Source organism: Miscanthus floridulus, unplaced genomic scaffold (genome assembly GCF_019320115.1).
Source record: "Miscanthus floridulus cultivar M001 unplaced genomic scaffold, ASM1932011v1 fs_162_3_4, whole genome shotgun sequence".
Classification (NCBI taxonomy): Eukaryota; Viridiplantae; Streptophyta; class Magnoliopsida; order Poales; family Poaceae; genus Miscanthus; species Miscanthus floridulus.
The window spans coordinates 26654-50608 of NW_027096304.1; the positions used below are offsets into that span (position 1 = coordinate 26654).

Sequence of the window (23955 nt, forward strand, 5' to 3'; positions counted from 1 at the left end):
GATGACAATGGGGCAAATCTGAGCCAACTACTACTACTTTACTACTCTAGTACTACTCTACTTTACTACTCTAGTACTACTCTACTTTACTACTCTATAACTGTGTCTATACAACTAAAATATGTATTCATTGTAGCTTTACAATGGCAGAGGAACCAATAAGCGAATGGCGCGACCCTACCCCTAGTGCATCATCATCAACTAGCCTCGAGAGCCAAGTGTCCGTGACCCCGAGGCCAACAAAGAAACGTCGTACAGAGGACGAAGATGATCCGACCTACCAACCAAGGGATGACGAAGTTGAAAGTGCGCGGTCTCCAAACCCTGAATAGATGCCGGTGGTGCCTCGAGAATTGAATTTCGAGGAGGAACAAGTCAGGGACAAAGAACCCCCCGCTCCATCTCCAACCACTTCAGGCAAGTCTAGGGGTCAGAGGACAAAGCTGAGAAGGGGGGAAACACAGGAGGCACCAGAGGGAAACCCACGGCGAAGTCCATGTGATCCATGAGGTGGGACCTAGAGGGAAACCCATTGTCGCCACCCACGGTCCTTGCCAAGTTCAGCAACCAGGTGGCATGTATAGTCAAGGACAAGGTGGAGATCACTTGGGAGGAGTGGAACAATGTCCCGGTCGACTACAAGACACATATCTAGGGTGAGGTGACGAGGAGCTTCCATTATCCCGAGGACGCCAATCTAAACAAGTGCAGGGAGTAGGGTCATGCACGTGGTAGGAAGAGCCTTTAGAAACTTCAAGTCCATGCTGACCAGGTACTACCTGAAGCTAGGCAAGTCACCCTATGTCAAATACACTATGGTGAAGGAACATCACTAGGAAGAGTTCTGCAAACAAAGAACAACAGAAGAAGCAAAGACAAAGAGCGCCACGTTCAGCGCACTTGCGAAGAAGAACCTACACCCCCACCACTTGGGCATGACTGGGTTTGCTAGTAAGAGGCCCCAGTGGCGGGAGGAAGAAAGGGCTAGAGCTGCCGCCGGGCTTCCCGATCCATACGACGGTGTAGACTTGAGGGCTAAGGACTTCATCTATGCCCGCAAGCCGAAGAAGCTCAAGGAGGGCGCGAGCAAGTTCAATGAGCCCAAGTTCGAGGAGGTGGAGAGGGCTCTCATCGAGGCCTGCTAAATCCAAGGACAGCTTTCGAGGTTCGCAGGGGCCAGGACTTGCTGACCCTAGCGCTAGGAACCCCCGAGCACCGTGGCCACGTCCGTGGCATGTCAGTCGAAGATGAGCTGGAACTCAGTGGAGTCATGGCAATCCGACGCTACCAGCATACCGATTCAAGGCAGAGGTACAAGGAGGGCATCTTTCAGAAGGGCTATGATCAAGGCGTGGCCGAAATGATCAGCCGGTCCATAAAAGAAGCCTTCACTGAGCAATGACCCAGATATGGTGTCGATGAGGTCACAGATGCTTCGCCAGGCTAGCGTGGCCGTGCCTCAAGTTCCACAAGGGCAGACACAAGGGCAGCCACTACCGATGATCGAGGATCGCCCAAGGCACCCCATCGACAACATCCGGGAACCCATGCGCGTCCACCTCACGATCCCGTTCGGCAGGGCGAAAAAGTTGACCGTGGGTGAGGGTTACATGCACCCCAAAGAAGATATCAAAGATTTCAACCAAGACCAGATCCTTGCCAACTATGTTGTTGTGATACTTACATGGTATGCGACCGAATACGAAGAATTTGAAATGGAATATCCAACTACAGAAGGGGTAACGATCCTTGGAGCTGCCTTGGGTTCCGAAGTCCTGTGGAACAAGGACAACATAGAGATCATTCTATCGACGCTGACTTTTACGCTGACGGCGACACCAGCATCACAACCATCCATTGCCGGATCTTGTCCCCCCGATGATCCGGATCACGACGATGGCAATGACGAAGGCAATGGTGGGGATGACAAGGGAAGGAACTCACCCCGAGGCACAAGCCCTCACCCTCATTCTCCTCCTCCAACAACAAGTCCACCTCCACCTCTCGGCAGTCCATCTAAGGGCACGAGCAAAGGACCGGGAGGCACAAGCCCTCACCCTCGTTCTCCTCCTCCAACAACAAGTCCACCTCCACCTCCCGGCAGTCCGTCTAAGGGCATGAGCAAAGGACCGGGAGGCACAAGTCCCTCACCCTTGTTCTCCTCCTCCAACAACAAGTCCACCTCCACCTCCCGGCAGTCCGTCTAAGGGCACGAGCAAAGGACCGGGAGGCACAGAGGAACCGGGGGCAAAGACACCGCCTGCTGCCATTGCGAGCACAAGCCACTGTCCTCCACCGCCGGCGAAGACTAAAGGCGACCAAGGGTCAGCTCACATACTCACTTGAGTTTGAAAGGTATGGTAGCGGCGAGCATAATTTGCTAATAACTTTTCTTTGCCATAATATGGTACTAACATTTCTATCACAGGCCGAGATCACCTTTCCATCTATTTCCTGAATCGGATGACTGCCCCGGCCATTACGAGCATGGGAAGTTCATGATAACCAAGGCCTAACTCATCGACGAGGAAAGGTGGGAGACAAGGAGGTTTCATCTCTGGTACATGGAAGCGGCAAAAGCTGGCCTGCATGGTTTTCTAGTCAAGGTTGTGGCGGAGTACTTCCACTTGCCCGACAACGATGTAGAACTCCCCGTGGACTTCCACGACATGTATAGACTACTGTGGGAACAAGACCTTGACATCGCCCAAGTCACCTTGTTCTCTATGTAAGTGATGAATTGCGAGTTTCACATATCACCTGCCTTTGAATCGGTCAAGACTACTTATATATGCCACGATGGCTTTATCCTTGCAGATTGATGGCCTATATATCTAAGGAACTAAAACTTGATGTTATCTATCTATCTCCAATGCATATTGCTCAAAGAATCATCATTGGTTACCACCTAGATGACAATCATCCAACCATGAAAGACTTGACCAAGCGACAGAGAGAGGTGCACAGGAAGAAACTGATGGACAATGAGAAGTTGAACATTTCAAGATACATACTAGGAGCAATGAAGAAGATCAGGGAAATGGGTGTATCCTAGCTGCCTACCACTTTGGGTAAGTCGAAGACATGCCTGTAGATATAAGTGGGTAGCTAGCTAGTATTATTATTTCTCGTCGTAACCTGTATTTTGTTTCAATGGCGCAGCCAAGGCCTCGAGGGTCACTGGGTTGCATTTATCATCTACCCTCAGGATGGCAGGGCCTGCGTATTTGATTCGTTGACAGTGCCAAACTTAAAAGGGTACAAGGCCTTTGAAGATTGCCTCAGAGTGTAAGTGACTGAACTGTCTTCTCATATGCGTTCTAATGCCCTGCCTAATACTAGTACATTTCGTATAGCGCTTATAAGGAGTACGTGAAGGATCCTGAATGCTATGATCGAAGAACAGAGAAATTTAAGGCTAAGCATAAGAACCGCATCAAAATCAGACGCAACTTTCCGGTAAGTATTTGAAAGGTTTAATTGTGCTTTCCGTTCATATGCGTTCTAATGCCTGTGTTGTAATGCTTGTGTATCGATCATGCAGTGTGCCAAACAACCGGTAGGATCACGAACCTGTGGCTTCTACGCCTGTGAGTTCCTGAGGGTGTGCAAGCAGTACAGCAGCAGTTGGAGGGTGCTCAAGAATGGATTGAACTGGTCGAGAGACGTGCAGAGCACCCAACACAACTTCAAGCAGACAAAGGCGGACATATGTAAGTTTGTCTTAGACAAATGCGTGCTTGAAGGGGGCACGTTCTTCAATGAGAACAGCCCGCTAGCGATTTTATCGGAGTACGAGAGGCTGAGGAAATGACCCACGATGATGCGTCCGCAGGATTACACCTTAGCGCATGTATAACGACTTTAATATGTAAATGTAATGAATTAACGATGACAAGAACGACTAAGTGAATGTATATATATGTATATTATCTCATGTGTAATGCCTGCATACTTTTTAAGTTTAATCTGTGAAATCTGGATGTGATTTGAATTTGAATTTATATGTCTGCTGTATTTTTTTTAATTCAGGAAATAATTTACCAAGACGGGCAAATAATAAAGCCCGCCACGGCTAATGAACATAACCGCGGCGGGCCACAAAAGGTGTCCGCCGCGGTAAAATAATTTACCGCAGCGGGCGGTGTAATGTGCCCGCCGTGGTAAAAGTACATTTACCGCAGCGGGCACGTTACACCACCCGCCGCGGTAAATCGGTTAACCGCGGCGGGCAAAGCCGTCCGCCGCGGTTAAGCCACGATTTACCGTGGCCTCAGGCCGCGGCGGACGGCTTTGCCCGCCGCGGGAAACCGAAAACGCCCACCTCCAGTAAAATTTGTGTAGTAATGAGCGCATTCGGGCGAGTCGAGCAGGAGCACCCAACGATTAGTTCGTGTCTGAAATTTCCCTGTTCGAATCCAATTTTGTTTTGGTTCTTCCATGGTCAGATCTGACGGTGTTTCTGTGTGATCTGGGCTTGCAGAGTTCACCAAGGTGGCGGCGCGGACGGCGATCGGGTTCGTCGTGATGGGCTTCGTCGGCTTCTTCGTCAAGCTCATCTTCATCCCATCCCATCAACAACATCATCGTCGGTTCCGGCTAGGTTCGTGTCTATTATTCCCTTACCCACACCCTGTCCGTTAGATCCGCTTGGTTTGGTTTGCCGATCTGCGGTGCGCGCTGTTGTTTGTGTGTGGTCTGTGTACGCTTTTGAGAGGTGAAATCGGGTGGTGCGGAGACTGTGGAGCTGATAAGATCTCGGCCGATCCGAGTATACTTGTTCACTATGGTTGTGAATTTTGGCTTCGTGGCCTATCATTCGATTAGGTGGAAACTGGGTAACTGGATTTTACCTCCTGCATGATCTTTGGTCAGAGTCAGGTATACTTATTAACAGAAATTCTATCAGTATTGTACTTATTAGAGCTGTCGATTAGTGCAGTTTCATTTGTTCACATTTTCAGTAGCAGTAGCGGATTATATAAGTCATTGGTTCCAACTGATTGTTGACTTGTGAACTCAGTTTTGGATGTCAGCCTCAAGTTAGTATCAGTTTGTAACTCATCAGAGTTATTTATTTAGATTTAATATACTATGCAAAGTTTTTTTTTTCTTTTGTCTGAATTGCTGAGGAGAGTTGGAGTTTATCATTCCTCACTAGGCAAACATAATTGTACATTGTATAGTTGGGGTCATCAGGTCAGGTCAGGTAGAAATCCTGTATAGTAGCCTTGTCAAGAGTGTCACACTTGCTTCTCTAAGAACTCCTGTTGCATGTTTGCCATCTCGGAAATAATTACTCTCCAGCTGCAGCATGTCCTCGTCCATTTTCTACGAGTGGTAGAGCTATTGGACTCGCTTTCCGTTTCCGTGCCTCCACCCCTTTTCAAGTAGTTTGATGCATCGCTATTCTTCCTGTTTTGATCGCAAATGAGCCTGAAACTTCCATGGATTGGGTGGAAAAATCATTAATAGGAGTTGTGCGAAAGGATGGAGAAGAAATTCTGAAATTTAGTAAAATTGTTTTTGCATGCTACCACAAGTGCACACCAGGCGAAATGTGACTATTTTGCTCTTTTCAGGGAGCCTTTCGCCTTTCGGGAGTACGCTGTCTATGACTGAACCCCAGAAACATATTTCCTGAGTAAGCCATTAATTGATCTATACTGCTATTATTTCACGTGTTGTTGTAATGAGTTCCAAATAATACAGGCTTGCCAATCAAACTGGATTGCTTTCTCTTGTACTTTCACCTATTGATCTATACTGCTATTATTTAGCTTGCTGTTAGTTTTAACCGTTCATGCCAAACCCCAGAAATATGTTAGTTTTAACAGTTCATCCTTTTTACTTTGAATACTTCACAGCATTTATTTATCATGCAAAAACATATATGTATAATAATAAACTCAAGAAAAAGGTTGTGTAAAGAACAAATGCTGGATTACTTATTTAAATGAACATCTCAACACCTTGGTACAACATGATGATCTCACAATTTTGTGAAAGTAGACATATTACAAATTAACTTAAGGACATTACACTGAAATAGTTTTGTTTTGAAAAATTGCAGGCCCATTATCCCTGCCACACAGGAAAGAGATCATGACTGATTTGCAAATGTTATTACGATTACCGGAAAGTTTAATAGATGAAATTTGTTGTTTCATTTATCTGAACTAAATTGTCCACCTAAAAGTCATGGAATATTTGTTATAATCTGGTATAAATAAATGTGTATTGTCATTGAGTTTTAGTACAATCGCAGAAGAAGATAAGTCATGATGGAGTTGTGCATGAAAAATATATGTTCTGGTCAAATTTGAATTGTAAATTTGAATTTTTTTTATAGAAAAATATACTGTAGGGGCGGTTCTAGACTGAACCAGCCCTACAAATACATGATTTGCAGAGACAGTATGGTAGGGGCGGCTGGCCAAGCCGCCTCTACGAACCATCGCCAGCCGCCCCTTGAAATGCTTTTTGTAGTAATGTTACATCCACGAACTCTAAAAATGAGTTTTTTTATCCCTTATGTTGACTTTCGGTTCACCGTGGGTCTGTACCACTTGGGCAGCGGTACCTTACTTACGTGGCACACAAATGTGGTAGGCATTTTTGCTTTTAATACCTCACATTTACTTTTCTCCATCCTTAGCTTCTACTTCTCTCTTCTTCTCCCATGTCTGCACGAGCGTGCCAGCCCCTTCTTGCCGAGGAGCGTCTTGGTGTCGCGCTCGATCATAGACTGGGCCCCCCTCTTCTTCCTCTTCCACATGGGGTTGGATCTCAACCGCTCACTATGTCAGAATAGCACAAAGAAACTAGTACATCAGAGACAGATCGACAACACACGTCTCAGATGTGACATTAGAGACGCGCCACAACTGTATGAGTCTCTGATGTTTGCTCTAACGGTTTGGGCCCGTGGCTACCACTTATCATAGATGGGTCCTAACTATGGCCCATCTGTGATAGGAGGGTGGCAAATCACAGACGACCGTAAACTAGGCCCGTCTTTGATGATTTGCCCATCAAAGTTGGTTGCCAACAAAAAATCATTTGTGATATATCCGAGGCGGGTATTGTTTATTTGCATCACTGATATTGAGTTCAGTAGAGACGAATGGAAGGGCCCGTTTCTGATATTACTTATGTCACATATGGTTTTTTTGTTGGCACCCATCTGTGATATATCAGGGACGGTTACTCTTATAGCCGTCTATGATATTGAGTTCGGCATAGACGGGTTGCCTCGATCTTCGTCTGTGATTTATAGAAATTAAACGCACAATCGCACATTAGAGACCTGTCTAGTCTTTACTTATTTCTATCTTTAGATGTTTACATGTTGACCCTCGATGTTTTTGGCAGAATGCAAATAACCCTTTAAAGGAAACTTAAAAAGAATCTTGCTTGGGGGTACCTAGACTCTGAAAGAATTGCACAAATAACCTTTATAACCCTCAGAGCTAGCACAGGGACAATTAAATCCATGGTGGCCAAAGAGAAAATCTGTAATAAAATAATACATAGAGATGCTTGAGGTTGTAGCATACATCGCACGAGTTTGGAAGAGCATGGAAGATAGATGTATCATAGTTTGCCCCCAACAACTTTAAGTAAGTAAAATATATCATGTACCCTACCGTGGTTTCTGAATACTTATTCTTTTTACACTACGGCAAAAACTGATTTTAGGAGCCAAACTTGTTAACAGAGGCAACCAGAAATTGGATGTCTCCAAAAATACACATATATTTTAAGAGGCTAACTGTTCATTAATGGAGATAGGCTAGAAAACTACCACCTCCTAAAATCTTTTAACAGAGGTGGGTCTCCTAAGAGGCCCGCCTCCTTACCGGGCTTATATATAGAGAGAGGGACTTAGAGTTTCTATTTGGTGTTTCTTCCTCAGCTGTCTCTCCCTTCTCTCTCTGTGCATCAACGCTTTCTGCTCCACTCTCTCTCTCTCTCTTGGTGATTGCGCACGGCCTTGGTGACATCCACACACGGATGTGGCATCCCAGACGGTGAGATCCCGCTCGGCGATGGCGGCGGGCTTGGGAATGGGCTCGCTAGCAGGTATACTACTTTTTTTTGCTTTATAATCTATTTGCATATGCAGGCATTAGAGTAAAACTCACCACCAGTCCTTAAACTTGGCCCATGGTGTCATTCTGGTCCCCAAACTTTTAAAATGATATCCATGGGTCCCTAAATTTAGCCAACAGTGTCATCCCAGTCCATGAACTTTTAAATTGTTCACCGTCGGTCCCTAAACTTGGCTAGTGGTGTCATTTTAGACCCTAAGTTTGGTCTTGAGTCTCATCCGAGTCCAAATGGGGCCTTGAAAGCATCTAGGCCCCTAGTTGGGTTTCGGTGATTAATGACAATACAAGATTACTGTGACTAACATCTGTTTTGCAGAGGCAATTAAGTTAGGTCATGGTAATGGAGATAGATTGGGCAATCATGGTGGTCATGCCCCTATGATGGAAATCATTTCCGTTTTCAAAGGATGGACGACAAGGTTAAGGATGGACTAGTTCTAAGTGTCGATTGGAGTTGGAGAGACACTTAGAGTAGTTTAGGACTTTGTTTTTCCTTTGGTCATACTATTAAGGGGGGTATGGATGGGTAGCTTGACCTAGGTGAGTCTAGTGAGTTAGGTGTGGTGCACACTTGTTAAAACTAGCACTAGGTAGCTCCTTCATATGCCTAAGATCCATTGGAGCAAACTTTATTCACATATGATCGAGAGTTGGAAGTGAATGGAGGGTCAAATACTGACCGGACGCTGGCTTCGGTGTGACCGGACGCTGGCGCAAGGTTCGGTCAGTTCATTTGACTAAGGGGAAATTGTTTGGTGCGACCGAACGCTGGAAGGTTGAGTGACAGGACGCTGAGAGCCAGCGTCTGGTCGACTCCAGTAAGGTTCTAGAGAGGAAAAATCACGACCGGACGCGTTCGGTCACACTGTAATCACTGGTTTTTGGGGAGAACTGACCGGAGCGTCCGGTCACCCCGCAGAGGCACATAACGGTTCATTTTTCAGCCCATGTTATAAATAGAAGCTCCACTCGTGTGTGGAGTTACTTTTGCTCATTCTAACAGCTGAAACACACCTTAGAGAGTGCCAAGAAGAGCAAGGTCCTAGTGAGGTGATTGAGATTTGAGAATCCCAAAGAGAGTCCTCATTAGTTAGATCAAGAGTAGAAAAGTGTGCATCCACCCTTCTCCCTAGGCTTGTCATGGTCAAGTGAGAGTTCGTGTTTGTTACTCTTGGTGATCGCCATCACCTAGATGGCTTGGTGGTGATTGGAGAGCTTGGTGATCATCCGGAGAGCTTGTGGATGACCCAACTCAAGTTGTGAGCGGTTGTGGGTGATTTACCGCGATGAAGTGTCGAAGAATCAACCCGTAGAGAGCACTTGATCCTTGCGCGGATCAAGGGGGAGCTACACCCTTGCGCAGGTGCTTCAATGAGGACTAGTGGGGAGTGGCGACTCTCCGATACCTCAGCAAAACATCGCCGCATTCCTCCTTCTCTATTTAATTTGAGCATTTACTTTGAGTATTTACTTTGAGCAATTCAATTCTTGTCTTTACAATTCATAGAATTGCCATGCTAGAGTAGGATTGGAACTTAGGTTGCAAGTCATTTGTGCGGTAGAACAAGTAGAAATATTTTCTAGGCACAAGGGGTTAATTGGGCTAACCGTAGGATTTAATTATTGCAAAGAAATTTAGAATTAGCCCAATTCACCCCCCTCTTGGGCATCTTGATCTTTTCAATTGGTATCAGAGCCTCGTACTCACATATTTAGGCTTAACCGCCTAGTGAAAGATGTCTCATGGGGATGGACCACCTCCTATCTTTGAGGGGGACGATTTTCCTTATTGGAAAATTCATATGGAGGCGTATCTAGAAGCTCTAGATGTTAGAATACTTAGAGCCACCTCACAAGGTTTCCCAAAACATCGGGATGCCGCACACCCACAAGGCGATGAGTTAAACTATGAAAAATGGAATACAAAGGCTAGAAACACCATATTTAGAGGCCTTTGTAAAGATGTGTTCAACCTGGTGAGAAACCACAAAGACGCCCATGCACTATGGTCGGACGTTTGAGCGCTCCATGAGGGAACAAAGAGTGAGCGTGAGGAATGCCATCATCTTGTCATGAAAAAGCTCAACTCTTTTGAAATGCTTCCTAAAGAATGTGCTAATGAAATGTATTCACGTTTGAATGTTCTTGTAGAGGAAGTCAATGGGCTTGGACTCACTCAAATGCAACCTCCGATGTTGTTAGAAAAATCTTGAGTGTCCTCCCCATTGACAAATATGGGCATATTATGACCGTGCTACATCAAGGTGATCTTTCCACCGCTACACCGACACAAATCTTGGGAAAGATCAATGCTCATGAGATGTACATGCACATCACACCTCAAGATGTCTCATCCTCTACAAAGAAGAAAGAAAAAGATTTAGCATTCAAAGCTAGCCAAGAAAAGGGCAAAGCAAGGCTTGAGTATGAGAGCTCAAGTAATGATGAAGATGATGACAAAAGCCTTGCACTCATGGTGAAGAAGACCACCAAGATGCTAAAGAAGCTCAACAAGAGTGGCATCAAATTTGATGGCAAGAAGAAGTTCTTCACTAGCTCAAGAAGAAAGCCAATCTCCGAGATGGATTGCTACAATTGTGGTGAACTTGGTCATCTAGCTCACCAATGCACAAAGCCCAAGAAAGACAAGTTCAAGAACAAGAACAAGGGCAAGAAATATAACTCAAGCAATAATGGGGACGAGGGTCCCGATCTTCCGTCAGGTTCAAGATAAACAATGATTTGTTCGGAGAGCGACACACCGATCCGGCTTCAGATCACAAAGACCCAAACCCTGCAACCTTAGCACCACGTCTCCTCTGGTTATCAACCGTGTCACAATCCGGTTGACCTCGCCAAGAAGGCTAATCTCTGCTGCGAATCGAAGAACACAAGCAAGAACAAGATAAAAAGCAACTCAATTAAAGTGACAATTGCAGATGAATGATTAAGCACTCGAAGTTGGGGTCTTACAAACCGATAACGGCGACTGTTCAATGACAGATTGATGTAAAACAAAACCCAAAACCTAATGTAGGTGGTGGCTACTGATTATATAGCCTAAGGGATGTCCAAGGATCCCTCTTCACATCCTAAAGGTGTCCCAACACGTTACAAGGCCCAACGGCCCAAAAGACGACGACGCAGCGCCATGACAGATTCTGGACGTCAACTTGTTTCGACGATTCCCATTTAGTCTGATGGAATTTTGATATGGGACCACTTCCATTGGTTTCCTTATAAAATTATCTTTCCATCCATATGTGGATCATCAAAAACGGAGTTCGTATGCGACCTGGACGTCCGTTTTACTACACACTAGTCCTGGAGCCCGAGATGGACTCGAACTCAAGTTGGACTGGGCCTCCGGCTTGGCTTCGACATCCTTGCTGGCCTCCTAAGGTGGTGGCCAAGGAGGAGGACGTCCAAGGGATTTCTTGGTGGGTTCTCCAAGTCCTTAGGGTGTGCTCCCACTTGGGCCAGGGTCCCAAGGATGAATAACAAGCCCATAACGACAGTGTAGCTTCCAGCAGAAATAGCGACAGAATATCTTGATGGTTTGGAGGCCTTGCTGATGTGATATTGAGATGAGACCAGATCTATTTAAAATCTTATCAAACAAGCTTTCCATCAAGTGCTCATTGACCTCGATCGCACTCCAGATGGCTGAGTTATGGCCTTCCCAATGATGCACTGTCGAGCTGCCGATGAACCAAAAATTCAACTTTGATGAACTTGCACGTTGAGACATATTTGTACCTACATTCAAATAACGACATGTACATGTGGAACCAAGTGAATTGTATCAAAAATCACTATGCAAATGTAGGAACGAGCTCACCTTATAAACAATGGTCGTATCCGATGGTGTCATGTCCTCATCAAGCAATGAAGATGAAGATGAGAAGAAAAAGAACAAGCCATACAAGAAAAGAGATGGCAAGAAGAAGAGTGGAAAGGCTTATATCGTCGGTGATTGGCTCACGGACATTGATTCATCTAGTGGATCATCCGATGATGATAGTGACGATGAGAAGGTCGCCGCTATTGTTATTGACTCTTCATCATCTTCGCCGCCACCACCGCCATCATCCTCTACACACCTATGCCTTATGGCTAAAGGTGAACGAAAGGTATCACATGATGATGATAGTAGTGGTGATGATCATGCTCATAATGATGATAGTGATAGCGATAGCGATGATGATGAATATGAATCACCTTCTTATGATGATCTTGCTAAGTTGCTAAAGAAATACACTAAGATCATTATAAAGACTAGAGCTAAAAATGAAAAGCTTGAGATTAAGAATGATTCTCTTTTAGCCAAATATGATGTAGCGGAAAAGGCTAATGTTGATCTTAGAGAAGCAAATGATGCTATATCATCCAAACTCAAGGAGCTCAAATCTTCTAAGAAAGAGCTTAAAGATAAACATGATAAACTTGAGTGGGTGCACAAAGAGCTCATCACTAGTCACAACAAGCTAAAAGAAGAATATATTACTCTTAAGATCAATCATGATAGTCTTGTCATTGCTTAAGAATTTTTACCCAATGAGCCACATGATGCTACTAACCATGTTGTTAAGATTGATATAGCTACATCATGTGATGACTTAATTGATGAGAGCATTGAGCAAAGTTCTAGTAGCAAGGGCAAGCAAGTGGTTGAGTGCAATGACTATGATGAGTATGTCAAGCTCAAGCAAGATAATGAAAAGCTTATGAAAGAGTTTGAAGCATTCAAATCTCACAACACCATTGTGCTAGAAACTCTTGATCATGATGGTGACTTGATTCTTGAGAATAAGAAGCTAAAAGAAGAAAACAAGAAACTCAAGGAAGAGAGAAACAATGTTGCTCCCAAGGAAGATAAAAGTAGCGATGCACTCAAGGAAGAGAACAAGAAGCTCAAGTTGGAAAGAGAGCATCTTAAGATTGGATTGAGCAAATTCACAAGAGGAAAGTATCTTCAAAGTGAGCTACTAATGAACATCGTCATGAAGATGGATAGAAGTGGCATTGGATATATGGCAAATGTAGAGAAGAATAAAGCTCAAGTTCAACAACAACAATCAAAGCCAAAACCGAAGCCAAAGAGATGTTCTGAGTGTGGACAAGAAGGCCACTTTGCTCATGAGTGCCAAACACCTCCACCACAACCCTTGCCCAAGCATGCTAGACCCTTTGCTTTCAATGCTCACTACATGCTTAGAAATGATTCTAGTTGAAAGATGAAAGTCATGTTCTTAGGACCTCCCAACAAACATAGGCCTAAGAAAATTTGGGTTGCTAAGTCACTTGTTGAGAAGGTGAAGGGCCCTCAACAAGTTTGGGTTCCTAAAGCTTGATCTCTTATGTGTAGGTGAACTACAAGACCGGTGGAAGTCATTGGGTTATTGATAGTGGTTGCACACAACATATGACCAGTGATCCTCGTATGTTCACCTCACTAGATGAAGAAGTAGATGGACAAGAAAGAATCACATTTGGGGATAATTCAAAGGGCAAGGTTAAAGGATTGGGCAAAGTAGCAATATCAAATGATCATTCAATCTCAAATGTGCTATATGTTGCTTCTTTGAGCTTCAACTTGCTATCCGTTGGACAATTGTGTGATCTTGGCTTCCAATGCTTGTTTACCGAGATGGAAGTTGTTGTATCTAAGAAGGATGATGAACAAGTGATATTCAAAGGATTTAGATACAACAACCTATATCTAGTGGACTTCAACTACGAAGATGCAAACTTGAAGACTTGCCTATTCACCAAAAATGGATCACTTCCATTGGTTTCCTTATGGAATTATCTTTCCATTGGTTTCCTTATGAAATTATCTTTCCATCCATATGTGGATCATCAAAAACGGAGTTCGTATGCGACCTGGACGTCCGTTTTACTACACACTTGTCCTGGAGCCCGAGATGGACTCGAACTCAAGTTGGACTGGGCCTCCGGCTTGGCTTGGACATCCTTGCTGGCCTCCTAAGGTGGTGGCCAAGGAGGAGGACGTCCAAGGGCTTTCTTGGTGGGTTCTCCAAGTCCTTGGGGTGTGCTCCCACTTGGGCTAGGGTCCCAAGGATGAATAACAAGCCCATAACGACAGTGTAGCTCCCAGTAGAAATAGCGACAGAATATCTTGATGGTTTGGAGGCCTTGCTGATGTGATATTGAGATGAGACCAGATCTATTTAAAATCTTATCAAACAAGCTTTCCATCAAGTGCTCATTGACCTCGATCGCACTCCAGATGGCTGAGTTATGGCCTTCCCAATGATGCACTGTCGAGCTGCCGATGAACCAAAAATTCAACTTTGATGAACTTGCACGTTGAGACATATTTGTACCTACATTCAAATAACGACATGTACATGTGGAACCAAGTGAATTGTACCAAAAATCACTATGCAAATGTAGGAACGAGCTCACCTTATAAACAATGGTCGTATCCGATGGTGTCATGTCCTCATCAAGCAATGAAGATGAAGATGAGAAGAAAAAGAACAAGCCATACAAGAAAAGAGATGGCAAGAAGAAGGACTTCCACAAGAAGAAGAGTGGAAAGGCTTATATCGTCGGTGATTGGCTCACGGACATTGATTCATCTAGTGGATCATCCGATGATGATAGTGACGACGAGAAGGTCGCCGCTATTGTTATTGACTCTTCATCATCTTCGCCGCCACCACCGCCATCATCCTCTACACACCTATGCCTTATGGCTAAAGGTGAACGAAAGGTATCACATGATGATGATAGTAGTGGTGATGATCATACTCATAATGATGATAGTGATAGCGATAGCGATGATGATGAATATGAATCACCTTCTTATGATGATCTTGCTAAGTTGCTAAAGAAATACACTAAGATCATTATAAAGACTAGAGCTAAAAATGAAAAGCTTGAGATTAAGAATGATTCTCTTTTAGCCAAATATGATGTAGCGGAAAAGGCTAATGTTGATCTTAGAGAAGCAAATGATGCTATATCATCCAAACTCAAGGAGCTCAAATCTTCTAAGAAAGAGCTTAAAGATAAACATGATAAACTTGAGTGGGTGCACAAAGAGCTCATCACTAGTCACAACAAGCTAAAAGAAGAATATATTACTCTTAAGATCAATCATGATAGTCTTGTCATTGCTTAAGAATTTTTACCCAATGAGCCACATGATGCTACTAACCATGTTGTTAAGATTGATATAGCTACATCATGTGATGACTTAATTGATGAGAGCATTGAGCAAAGTTCTAGTAGCAAGGGCAAGCAAGTGGTTGAGTGCAATGACTATGATGAGTATGTCAAGCTCAAGCAAGATAATGAAAAGCTTATGAAAGAGTTTGAAGCATTCAAATCTCACAACACCATTGTGCTAGAAACTCTTGATCATGATGGTGACTTGATTCTTGAGAATGAGAAGCTAAAAGAAGAAAACAAGAAACTCAAGGAAGAGAGAAACAATGTTGCTCCCAAGGAAGATAAAAGTAGCGATGCACTCAAGGAAGAGAACAAGAAGCTCAAGTTGGAAAGAGAGCATCTTAAGATTGGATTGAGCAAATTCACAAGAGGAAAGTATCTTCAAAGTGAGCTACTAATGAACATCGTCATGAAGATGGATAGAAGTGGCATTGGATATATGGCAAATGTAGAGAAGAATAAAGCTCAAGTTCAACAACAACAATCAAAGCCAAAACCGAAGCCAAAGAGATGTTCTGAGTGTGGACAAGAAGGCCACTTTGCTCATGAGTGCCAAACACCTCCACCACAACCCTTGCCCAAGCATGCTAGACCCTTTGCTTTCAATGCTCACTACATGCTTAGAAATGATTCTAGTTGAAAGATGAAAGTCATGTTCTTAGGACCTCCCAACAAGCATAGGCCTAAGAAAATTTGGGTTGCTAAGTCACTTGTTGAGAAGGTGAAGGGCCCTCAACAAGTTTGGGTTCCTAAAGCTTGATCTCTTATGTGTAGGTGAACTACAAGACCGGTGGAAGTCATTGGGTTATTGATAGTGGTTGCACACAACATATGACCAGTGATCCTCGTATGTTCACCTCACTAGATGAAGAAGTAGATGGACAAGAAAGAATCACATTTGGGGATAATTCAAAGGGCAAGGTTAAAGGATTGGGCAAAGTAGCAATATCAAATGATCATTCAATCTCAAATGTGCTATATGTTGCTTCTTTGAGCTTCAACTTGCTATCCGTTGGACAATTGTGTGATCTTGGCTTCCAATGCTTGTTTACCGAGATGGAAGTTGTTGTATCTAAGAAGGATGATGAACAAGTGATATTCAAAGGATTTAGATACAACAACCTATATCTAGTGGACTTCAACTACGAAGATGCAAACTTGAAGACTTGCCTATTCACCAAAAATGGATCACTTCCATTGGTTTCCTTATGGAATTATCTTTCCATTGGTTTCCTTATGAAATTATCTTTCCATCCATATGTGGATCATCAAAAACGGAGTTCGTATGCGACCTGGACGTCCGTTTTACTACACACTTGTCCTGGAGCCCGAGATGGACTCGAACTCAAGTTGGACTGGGCCTCCGGCTTGGCTTGGACATCCTTGCTGGCCTCCTAAGGTGGTGGCCAAGGAGGAGGACGTCCAAGGGCTTTCTTGGTGGGTTCTCCAAGTCCTTGGGGTGTGCTCCCACTTGGGCTAGGGTCCCAAGGATGAATAACAAGCCCATAACGACAGTGTAGCTCCCAGTAGAAATAGCGACAGAATATCTTGATGGTTTGGAGGCCTTGCTGATGTGATATTGAGATGAGACCAGATCTATTTAAAATCTTATCAAACAAGCTTTCCATCAAGTGCTCATTGACCTCGATCGCACTCCAGATGGCTGAGTTATGGCCTTCCCAATGATGCACTGTCGAGCTGCCGATGAACCAAAAATTCAACTTTGATGAACTTGCACGTTGAGACATATTTGTACCTACATTCAAATAACGACATGTACATGTGGAACCAAGTGAATTGTACCAAAAATCACTATGCAAATGTAGGAACGAGCTCACCTTATAAACAATGGTCGTATCCGATGGTGTCATGTCCTCATCAAGCAATGAAGATGAAGATGAGAAGAAAAAGAACAAGCCATACAAGAAAAGAGATGGCAAGAAGAAGGACTTCCACAAGAAGAAGAGTGGAAAGGCTTATATCGTCGGTGATTGGCTCACGGACATTGATTCATCTAGTGGATCATCCGATGATGATAGTGACGACGAGAAGGTCGCCGCTATTGTTATTGACTCTTCATCATCTTCGCCGCCACCACCGCCATCATCCTCTACACACCTATGCCTTATGGCTAAAGGTGAACGAAAGGTATCACATGATGATGATAGTAGTGGTGATGATCATACTCATAATGATGATAGTGATAGCGATAGCGATGATGATGAATATGAATCACCTTCTTATGATGATCTTGCTAAGTTGCTAAAGAAATACACTAAGATCATTATAAAGACTAGAGCTAAAAATGAAAAGCTTGAGATTAAGAATGATTCTCTTTTAGCCAAATATGATGTAGCGGAAAAGGCTAATGTTGATCTTAGAGAAGCAAATGATGCTATATCATCCAAACTCAAGGAGCTCAAATCTTCTAAGAAAGAGCTTAAAGATAAACATGATAAACTTGAGTGGGTGCACAAAGAGCTCATCACTAGTCACAACAAGCTAAAAGAAGAATATATTACTCTTAAGATCAATCATGATAGTCTTGTCATTGCTTAAGAATTTTTACCCAATGAGCCACATGATGCTACTAACCATGTTGTTAAGATTGATATAGCTACATCATGTGATGACTTAATTGATGAGAGCATTGAGCAAAGTTCTAGTAGCAAGGGCAAGCAAGTGGTTGAGTGCAATGACTATGATGAGTATGTCAAGCTCAAGCAAGATAATGAAAAGCTTATGAAAGAGTTTGAAGCATTCAAATCTCACAACACCATTGTGCTAGAAACTCTTGATCATGATGGTGACTTGATTCTTGAGAATGAGAAGCTAAAAGAAGAAAACAAGAAACTCAAGGAAGAGAGAAACAATGTTGCTCCCAAGGAAGATAAAAGTAGCGATGCACTCAAGGAAGAGAACAAGAAGCTCAAGTTGGAAAGAGAGCATCTTAAGATTGGATTGAGCAAATTCACAAGAGGAAAGTATCTTCAAAGTGAGCTACTAATGAACATCGTCATGAAGATGGATAGAAGTGGCATTGGATATATGGCAAATGTAGAGAAGAATAAAGCTCAAGTTCAACAACAACAATCAAAGCCAAAACCGAAGCCAAAGAGATGTTCTGAGTGTGGACAAGAAGGCCACTTTGCTCATGAGTGCCAAACACCTCCACCACAACCCTTGCCCAAGCATGTTAGACCCTTTGCTTTCAATGCTCACTACATGCTTAGAAATGATTCTAGTTGAAAGATGAAAGTCATGTTCTTAGGACCTCCCAACAAGCATAGGCCTAAGAAAATTTGGGTTGCTAAGTCACTTGTTGAGAAGGTGAAGGGCCCTCAACAAGTTTGGGTTCCTAAAGCTTGATCTCTTATGTGTAGGTGAACTACAAGACCGGTGGAAGTCATTGGGTTATTGATAGTGGTTGCACACAACATATGACCAGTGATCCTCGTATGTTCACCTCACTAGATGAAGAAGTAGATGGACAAGAAAGAATCACATTTGGGGATAATTCAAAGGGCAAGGTTAAAGGATTGGGCAAAGTAGCAATATCAAATGATCATTCAATCTCAAATGTGCTATATGTTGCTTCTTTGAGCTTCAACTTGCTATCCGTTGGACAATTGTGTGATCTTGGCTTCCAATGCTTGTTTACCGAGATGGAAGTTGTTGTATCTAAGAAGGATGATGAACAAGTGATATTCAAAGGATTTAGATACAACAACCTATATCTAGTGGACTTCAACTACGAAGATGCAAACTTGAAGACTTGCCTATTCACCAAAAATGGATCACTTCCATTGGTTTCCTTATGGAATTATCTTTCCATTGGTTTCCTTATGAAATTATCTTTCCATCCATATGTGGATCATCAAAAACGGAGTTCGTATGCGACCTGGACATCCGTTTTACTATACACTAGTCCTGGAGCCCGAGATGGACTCGAACTCAAGTTGGACTGGGCCTCCGGCTTGGCTTGGACATCCTTGCTGGCCTCCTAAGGTGGTGGCCAAGGAGGAGGACGTCCAAGGGCTTTCTTGGTGGGTTCTCCAAGTCCTTGGGGTGTGCTCCCACTTGGGCCAGGGTCCCAAGGATGAATAACAAGCCCATAACGACAGTGTAGCTCCCAGCAGAAATAGCGACAGAATATCTTGATGGTTTGGAGGCCTTGCTGATGTGATATTGAGATGAGACCAGATCTATTTAAAATCTTATCAAACAAGCTTTCCATCAAGTGCTCATTGACCTCGATCGCACTCCAGATGGCTGAGTTATGGCCTTCCCAATGATGCACTGTCGAGCTGCCGATGAACCAAAAATTCAACTTTGATGAACTTGCACGTTGAGACATATTTGTACCTACATTCAAATAACGACATGTACATGTGGAACCAAGTGAATTGTACCAAAAATCACTATGCAAATGTAGGAACGAGCTCACCTTATAAACAATGGTCGTATCCGATGGTGTCATGTCCTCATCAAGCAATGAAGATGAAGATGAGAAGAAAAAGAACAAGCCATACAAGAAAAGAGATGGCAAGAAGAAGGACTTCCACAAGAAGAAGAGTGGAAAGGCTTATATCGTCGGTGATTGGCTCACGGACATTGATTCATCTAGTGGATCATCCGATGATGATAGTGACGACGAGAAGGTCGCCGCTATTGTTATTGACTCTTCATCATCTTCGCCGCCACCACCGCCATCATCCTCTACACACCTATGCCTTATGGCTAAAGGTGAACGAAAGGTATCACATGATGATGATAGTAGTGGTGATGATCATACTCATAATGATGATAGTGATAGCGATAGCGATGATGATGAATATGAATCACCTTCTTATGATGATCTTGCTAAGTTGCTAAAGAAATACACTAAGATCATTATAAAGACTAGAGCTAAAAATGAAAAGCTTGAGATTAAGAATGATTCTCTTTTAGCCAAATATGATGTAGCGGAAAAGGCTAATGTTGATCTTAGAGAAGCAAATGATGCTATATCATCCAAACTCAAGGAGCTCAAATCTTCTAAGAAAGAGCTTAAAGATAAACATGATAAACTTGAGTGGGTGCACAAAGAGCTCATCACTAGTCACAACAAGCTAAAAGAAGAATATATTACTCTTAAGATCAATCATGATAGTCTTGTCATTGTTTAAGAATTTTTACCCAATGAGCCACATGATGCTACTAACCATGTTGTTAAGATTGATATAGCTACATCATGTGATGACTTAATTGATGAGAGCATTGAGCAAAGTTCTAGTAGCAAGGGCAAGCAAGTGGTTGAGTGCAATGACTATGATGAGTATGTCAAGCTCAAGCAAGATAATGAAAAGCTTATGAAAGAGTTTGAAGCATTCAAATCTCACAACACCATTGTGCTAGAAACTCTTGATCATGATGGTGACTTGATTCTTGAGAATGAGAAGCTAAAAGAAGAAAACAAGAAACTCAAGGAAGAGAGAAACAATGTTGCTCCCAAGGAAGATAAAAGTAGCGATGCACTCAAGGAAGAGAACAAGAAGCTCAAGTTGGAAAGAGAGCATCTTAAGATTGGATTGAGCAAATTCACAAGAGGAAAGTATCTTCAAAGTGAGCTACTAATGAACATCATCATGAAGATGGATAGAAGTGGCATTGGATATATGGCAAATGTAGAGAAGAATAAAGCTCAAGTTCAACAACAACAATCAAAGCCAAAACCGAAGCCAAAGAGATGTTCTGAGTGTGGACAAGAAGGCCACTTTGCTCATGAGTGCCAAACACCTCCACCACAACCCTTGCCCAAGCATGCTAGACCCTTTGCTTTCAATGCTCACTACATGCTTAGAAATGATTCTAGTTGAAAGATGAAAGTCATGTTCTTAGGACCTCCCAACAAGCATAGGCCTAAGAAAATTTGGGTTGCTAAGTCACTTGTTGAGAAGGTGAAGGGCCCTCAACAAGTTTGGGTTCCTAAAGCTTGATCTCTTATGTGTAGGTGAACTACAAGACCGGTGGAAGTCATTGGGTTATTGATAGTGGTTGCACACAACATATGACCAGTGATCCTCGTATGTTCACCTCACTAGATGAAGAAGTAGATGGACAAGAAAGAATCACATTTGGGGATAATTCAAAGGGCAAGGTTAAAGGATTGGACAAAGTAGCAATATCAAATGATCATTCAATCTCAAATGTGCTATATGTTGCTTCTTTGAGCTTCAACTTGCTATCCGTTGGACAATTGTGTGATCTTGGCTTCCAATGCTTGTTTACCGAGATGGAAGTTGTTGTATCTAAGAAGGATGATGAACAAGTGATATTCAAAGGATTTAGATACAACAACCTATATCTAGTGGACTTCAACTCCGAAGATGCAAACTTGAAGACTTGCCTATTCACCAAAACAACACTTGGGTGGCTATGGCATAGAAGACTTGCTCATGTTGGGATGAGCTCACTCAAGAAGCTAATGAAGAATGATTTGGTGAGAGGGTTAAAGGTTGTGAAGTTTGAGAAGGACAAACTTTGTAGTGCATGTCAAGCCGGTAAGCAAGTTACAAATACTCATCCAACCAAAGCTTTCATGTCAACCACAAGAGTGCTAGAACTCATTCACATGGACTTATTTGGACCAATAACATACAAGAGTTTAGGAGGAAATCTTTATTGTCTTGTGATTATTGATGACTATTCAAGGTATACATGGGTATTCTTTCTTCATGACAAATCCAAAGTTGCATCTTGCTTCAAGAAGTTTGCCAAGAGAGCCCAAAATGAATTTGAAGTGAAGCTCAAGAAGATAAGAAGTGACAACATCAAAGAATTTGACAACACAAATATAGAAGCCTATTGTGATGAAGTTGGAATCAAACATGAAGTCTTCGCAACATATACTCCTCAACAAAATGGTGTAGTTGAGAGGAAGAACCGGACATTGATCACTCTTGCAAGAACTATGCTTGATGAGTACAACACCACTAAAGCTCTATGGGCGGAAGCAATCAACACCGCATGCTATGCATCAAACCGCCTATTTCTTCAAAAGTTCCTTGGCAAGACACCTTATGAGTTGCTAAATGGGAAGAAGCCAGACGTCTCCTTCTTTAGGGTGTTTGGTTGCAAATGCTACATCTACAAGAAGCGGCAATACCTAGGGAAGTTCCAAAGATGTTGTGATATTGGTTTTCTTGTTGGTTACTCATCAAAGTCCAAAGCATATAGAGTATTTAATCATGCCACCGGCTTGGTTGAAGAAACATATGATGTGGAATTTGATGAATCTAACAGCTCCCAAGGAGCTCATGAGAACTTGATGATGTAGGTGATGAACCATTGAGGGAGGCTATGAAGAACATTCCGGTTAGAGACATCAAGCCCAAAGATGATGAAGATGATGTACAAGTGATTGATCCACCCTCTTCATCAAATGTGCCATAAGAAGGTGAAAAAGATGGGAGAGTAGAAAATGAAGATACTCATGTCTCCCATGAGCAAATGGTGGTACAAGCACAAGATGTTGATGCTCCACAACCTCCTCCTCAAGTGGTCAATAGAAGAAACACACCTCTACTATAAGATCATCCACAAGATCTCATCATAGGGAGTCCATCAAAGGGAGTGATGACACGCTCACAAAAACTTGCTTCATTTATTGCTCATCACTCTTTTATCTCTTGCTTTGAGCCTACCATGGTAGAAGAAGCTCTTCAAGATCCGGATTGGATCAATGCCATGCATGAAGAGTTGAACAACTTTACCCGCAATGAAGTTTGGATTCTTGAAGAGCGACCAAAAGGTGCAAGAGTCATTGAAACAAAGTGGGTGTTCCGAAACAAGCAAGATAATCAAGGTGTTGTTGTGAGGAACAAGGCAAGACTAGTTGCAAAGGGGTTCTCTCAAGTTGAAGGTTTGGATTTTAGAGAGACCTTTGCACCGGTTGCAAGATTAGAAGCCATTCGTATCCTTCTTGCATATGCATCACATCATGAAATGAAATTATATCAAATGGATGTGAAAAGTGTATTTTTAAATGGCTTTATTAATGAACTAGTCTATGTTGATCAACCTCTCGGGTTTGAAGACCCTAGATATCATAATCATGTTTATAGGTTGTCTAAGGTGTTATATGGGCTTAAGCAAGCCCCAAGAGCTTGGTATGAACGCCTTCGGGACTTCCTCATTGAGAAGGGCTTCACCATTGGGAAGGTCGACACCACACTATTCACCAAGAAGTTTGATGGGCATATCTTCATTTATCAAGTGTATGTTGATGATATCATCTTTGGATCATCAAATGAAGATTCTTGCAAAGAATTTGGTGAATTGATGTCGAAGGAGTTCGAGATGTCAATGATTGGAGAGCTTACATTCTTTCTTGGTTTTCAAGTCAAGCAAATGAGAGAAGGGATTTTCATCTCTCAAGAGAAATATACAAATGATCTTCTCAAGAGATTCAAGATGGATGAATGTAAGCCAATCAAGACACCAATGACTACCAATGGACATCTCGACCTAGATGAGGGAGGTAACAAGGTTGATCAAACTCTCTATCACTCTATGATTGGTAGCTTGTTGTATTTAACCACATCTAGGCCTGACATCATGTTTAGTGTGTGTATGTGTGCCAGATTTCAAGCTAATC

At 42.9% G+C, this 23955-nt stretch overlaps 1 long non-coding RNA gene across 2 annotated transcripts; it reads left to right on the forward strand.

Annotated features, from left to right (window-relative positions):
- The first annotated feature begins 4256 nt into the window (after positions 1-4256).
- Positions 4257-6340, forward strand: LOC136530603 (uncharacterized). Of its 2 annotated transcripts, none has more exons than XR_010777821.1 (4): positions 4257-4389; positions 4484-4603; positions 5583-5644; positions 6074-6340. It is a non-coding gene; the product is annotated as an uncharacterized lncRNA (long non-coding RNA). The 2 variants fall into 2 exon arrangements; XR_010777820.1 differs by having other exon boundaries at positions 4283-4395.
- The last annotated feature ends 17615 nt before the right edge of the window (positions 6341-23955 follow it).